Below are 5,911 nucleotides of genomic sequence, written 5' to 3'. Positions count from 1 at the left end.
AAATAGGCCACAATATATTTATTTACAAGTTTTTACTGACGTTTCGATCTCTATATCCAAAAACCGCTTTCAAAGATATAAATGATAGTTATATTTATTTTATTTGTTTAGTATTATATATTTTTATAATCTTATATTGTTTATTTTCTTTTTTTTTCTATCTTTAAAAACAAAATAGAGATCGAAACGTCAATGTATTAAACATGTAAATAGATATATTGTGGCTTATGTCCAACCTTCTCCCTAAAAATACAGAATGCCACAAACAAGCAGCTATAGAAAAATAAATATATCTGTCATTTGTATGTTTGAAAACGGTCTCTTTATAGAGATCGAAACGTCCGTAAATTAAACATTTGAATCAATATATTGTGGCTTATTCCCAACATTATTTCTAAAAATACAGAACGACAAGCGAAAAGCCATAGAAAATAAATAGTACTATCATTTGTATAATTGAAAACGGTCTCTGGATATAGAGATCGAAACGTCAATAAATAAACATATGAATAAATATTTTGTGGCTCATTCCCTACATTCTCCTAAAAATACAGAATGCCACAAACAAAAAGCTATAAAAAAGAAGTAATTTTGCAGAAAGTTTACTGATACCAACCGGCTGTCGCGGAAGTTACGCTAAAACGTCTTTTGACGTGACCCGTCCTTAAAGAGTTACACAATGAAATTTTTTTAAAACAAATTTTAAGACAGTTTCCACACCACTCCAGAGGTATTGTGGTATATCTTGTGGCGCGATACTTTTTTTAAATGGGTGTTCGCCAAGAGCCATATTGTCTTATTAAATAAAATGAACAAAACACTTAAACAGTATAAAACAAAACAAAATAAAATCCTATAAAACAAAATAAAATTCTATAAAAACAAAATAAAAATAATGTTTGATGTGTTTAAACACAAACACTATACACACTTACTATGTTCTTCTCGTTTTTTTTTGTTTTTGGTTTTTTTTATGCTGATGTTCTTATTAAACTATTAGAAAATATTATTCGCTGTCTAAACCTGAAGATGCAGTGCTGCTATCGCTGTCATTATCTTCACCACCTGGTGTAATTATAATTGGTTCTAGTAAAACTTTGATATGAGTGTCAAGTTCCCACATACGATGTTCTTCTTTAATTATGTGGCCTATACATTTAGCCCATTTCTCTGGAGTTACATGGAGGATTGCTTGAATCAAAAGTTTCTTAATTTCGTTTAATTTGAACGTTTTGTTATTGCGTGCTACTTCTCCTTTCACTTGCTCCCAGATAAGTTCAATGGGATTAAGTTCGCAATGATAAGGTGGTAGACGCAGAACTTTGACACCATAATCTTTTGCAGTTTCATCTACAGCATATTTAAGATATTCAATTTTCCTTAACCATGCAATGTCAAGTAGCTAAATTTTGAGCATTGATTCTTCGTATGCAATCCCCTTTTCTGTAAGCCATTCTTGAATCCTCCCTTTCAATTTCTTTAATAATCACCTGTTTTTTTCGACTCAAATTAAAGAAAACCATCATCAAGAAACCCTGCATCACTTCCTATATGGGTGACGATTAAACGCCGTCCCTTTCCTGATGGAGCTTTTAATCCTGTATATCAGCCTTCTATAAATGCTTCGCGTTTACTTTTGACATTTAAATCTTGCCAAACTTTTCCAACTGTATGACCTTTTCCAACCTTGGCTAATCCAGGTTTCATCCAAATAACATATTTTGCGTCCAGTGCTGCGAATTTTGCGTATTTCTTCTAAATATTTTCTTCTCCGCACAATAATTTTATTTTTTTCTAATAGCATACTTTTTCTGTTGAGTTTTACTTATCGAAAGTTCATTTCACGCATGGTCCTGGTTAAGACTCTACGAGATATCTTGGGCAAGGAGTCATCGTTTTCGAGCTCTGGAGAAATATTTTTCATTGTTGGAATTTCACTCCGAAAATAAAGTGAATGAATTTTTCGACGTATAATATTCCTTGTCTCGTCATCCAAAACAATGCTTTTCCTACCTCTAGTTTTACCTTTTTCTTGCTTTTTATTTTCCGATGTATTTTTAAGTACACGATAAATACAGCTAACGGATACTTTTGTTAAACTGCTACAAATGTCGACCGCTTGGCTAACATTTAATTCCATTTTTCTGCCGACAATTCCTTCATAAACGTTTCGTATTATTACCTTCTCTTCGGACGTTAACATTTTCCGTCTCTTTTGCGGCATTTCATTTTTGGAATCAACATCAGAATTTTGCAGTCTTCTCTTGGAACAACTCGGTTTTTCGTCCAACTCCAATAAAACTCAAACCAAATAATCACAGAATATAACTAAAAATTTACTATAAAACGACAAACTATAATACTCGTATTATCAATAACACGTTTTATCAATAACACAAACTTATCGCATAAAATACCCTACCCTCAGAAACGCCAATGTAATGAACTATTGTTGATGGGCACTCGCTCGACAAAAACTAGTTTTACGGGTTTCTGTGGATCTGAATTGAAACGGGGTTCCGTCGCTAATTCCAAAGTTGCCAAACGATTGAAAAATATTGTTTTAAAATATCGATTTTTATTTTATAAATTTAAATATGTAACAAAACGGAACATATAAATAAAATTTATTTCATTACAATTTTGTGCTTAATTTTTACTATTGAAAAAATCAGTTTTTTTTGTATTTTTATGACAGTAATAATCGCTGCGTGGAAGAATACAGGTTTTGTATGACCATAATTACTACTTGTGAACAAGAATTGGCTACACTGTTCGACAACTTCTGGTCAAGTCTACTATAGAGAAGCACAAATAAATATACTACTTTATATATTCTGTAATTTCTTATGAGGAAACGCAAATTGCAATCGAGAAAACAGGCAGTTTTCGAGGGCCGCTGTGTACATTTAAATTTGAGGATATTCGGCGTTTAAACTATGATATCACTCTTCTAAATTGAGGGTTTCTACTTTACAGTAGAACTTACTATACACATGCAAATGTTTTACTGGTTGCCTTAAAATTTATACCTGCTTTACCATACTTTTCTACCAAATAGAGCTTAAAAAGAATAATAATACCATACCTAGTAAGTCATATCAAGCGTTTTTTGAGTTAGGTACTATCACATGGAGTATTCTGTGGTACTATAGTCTTCGTTGCATGGGTCGATATAATATGTACACAATACCGAATTTTAATCTTACTTGATTATATCCAATTTTTTGTTCTCGTTTTCGGTTTCCCGACTTTTCCTTGTCTTCTCCTTAATTATTTAAATTCAATAATAATTTTCCCCATAAATAATTCGTTAGTTTTAATTTTTTGTCGTATAACTTAAACAAAATTATGCAAAATTGTACGGTCAAGAAAACTTTTAACAACTATACAACATTTTAAAGGAAATATCTTTTATTAAATAAAGGAGCAGTGAAAGGAAAGGTATTTATTTCTTCATTATGAAATATGGGAAATATTTACTTACACGAACTTTCTGCATTTACAGAATATCGCAATCTTAACCGTAACTTTACTTATTATACGAAAGGAAGTCTTGTAATGGATAAGCATAATTGGGTATAAGATTCAATGTATTTACCTTTTACTTATTAATGATAATTAAACGATTCAGTATGAAAATAAGACGTTGTTAAAAGTAGACGTCTTACATAAAGTGTTATTTATGTTTAAACGCTTTGATCCATAATCAGTATTACAAATCATTTTGTGGAAATAAAGTATATTTGAGGAATTTATTAAAAAATATCCCAATTTTCTCAATCTTGTTTACCTGTTTCGTAAAGAAAGAATTATATAAAACAAATTTATGCCCAATTTAAAATAACCATGTAGTTAGTAAAATGCTTTATATTTTTTTTTGTGATAAATTTTACTTGAAGTTCTATTTATACAAAACATAAGCATACATCACATTTTATACAACATATTTTATGTGTGACTATTAAAACAGTTTCGGCATCGTCCTATATAATAAAGTTCCAACATGATAAAGTTCCAACTTCATTAAATCTTACATCACCGACTGGTCAGCTTTTCCCAAGCTTCTATACAACTCAAAGTTGTAGCGTCTACCCTGCTCTTTTTATTTGTCAGTATATTCTTCTTGGAATTCCTCGCTAGAAACGCTTAAGCAACTCTTGGTCATTGTGAGTGACCAAATTTGAGTTCCGTATGTTAAAACTGGTCTTATTAGTGTTGTATTGTAATTGTTTCAAAAGTTTCAAAAAATTTATTATTATAATTCTGATTAAATATTCAAAATAATGTTGCTCACTCCATCTATCCGCCGGGCGAAGAAGCATCTAACCTACTCCAAGAATCAAACTGTAGTCTTAATGGTGCCGACCTTGGCCGCGTCAAAATTGGAGCGTTCGGAAACTCTTCGCCATTCATCTCCCTTTCTCTCTTTGTACGTCCAACAAACAGGATGAAAATTTTGTTAAAGTGGTCTTTTGGCGAGACCCTTACCGGGAGCCCTAATAATTGCCTGAACTATGTTTATTGGCCCGAGGTTATCTAAATAGCTCTGGATTTTGTGACAAGAATTCTACCTCCCAAGAAACAAACACATCTACGAACTTACCCATCAAAGACATAAAAATGTCTGCACCCGATGTAAAAGTGCATAAAAAGCATAAAACTAAAAAATCCAAGAAAGTCGCACCCGATCAATCTAAATTAACCGCCTCCTCTGTTCTCACAATTAATAATCTTTATCAAGAAAATCCAAACTTATTCTCTTTACCGGTTGAAAATTCTCTTGCCTTTCTGGAAAACTCATTCGGCAGAAATAACCCTCTTCAAGAAGTACAGCAGTTCACTCAAAATGTTCGATCACTACTCGACGACATGTTTAGAATATAACCTTCACTGGAAAATAAAAAAATTAAGAATAGATTTACAACAGTTTCTAAGAAAATTAAACAGCAACTTAATATAGACAATTCAGAAATTGGAAGCACAACATCGCAATCTACAAATAATGATGAAGATTATCTAACCGACTCTTCTCTAACCTCTCAACGTTCTCAATGTTAAATATATTTTACTTTCACGTTAGTGCAGTGGCACTGCGATGGGTTCTACCCTCGCAGTGCCACTGCAGGGGTAGTAATAATACAAAAGCAGATATCATCTTCCTTCAAGGAAACTCATAGACGTGATCTTAAACATTTTGAAGGTTACCATTTCTGTTAGCCTACTTATACAAGAACAAGTGGAAGAACATCTATCTTAGTGTCTAATGATTTATTTTTTATACAATATATCCTAACTACCAATTTAGAGGCCATAGCAATAACTGTCTGGTGTCCCGACCAAATAACCATATGCAGTACATATATTCCACTTAATTACAACTTAACAGAAACCGAGTTTTTTTCTTGAAAGACATTCAGTTGTTTAACAGAATATGACCCCCTGTTTTCCATGTACTTTACCTTTAACTTATAACTTAGTGATAAAACTGTTGTATTATTTAGTCATAGGTTTTAAGCTTATAGATTAACTGTACAGTAAAACCTCGATATAACGGACCTCTATTTAACGGACTTTGGATATAACGGACAAAAAATCCGGTCAAATGTAAAAAAAATAAAAACATACTGTTAATATTACACATGCGTCTCATATATGTAAATCAATATTGCATAAAAAAGCAAACTTTCGGACATAAAATCATATGTGATGTAGGAGAGCATATAAATCTTGGAAAACGAATGAAATTGGCTCGTGAAACTTCACTGGAAGAAGCAATCTTAAAATGGTATGGGTAACAACGTTCTAGTGGGATGCTGGTCCGAGCAGTCGAATTGAAATTTGCTGCAATTAAATTAGCAAATCATATGGACATACCATTCAGAGCAAGTGATGGATGGCTCTGGCGCTT

The sequence above is a fragment of the Diabrotica undecimpunctata genome, chromosome 4 (assembly GCF_040954645.1).
Source record: "Diabrotica undecimpunctata isolate CICGRU chromosome 4, icDiaUnde3, whole genome shotgun sequence".
NCBI lineage: Eukaryota > Metazoa > Arthropoda > Insecta > Coleoptera > Chrysomelidae > Diabrotica > Diabrotica undecimpunctata.
This window is presented reverse-complemented; position numbering follows the sequence as displayed.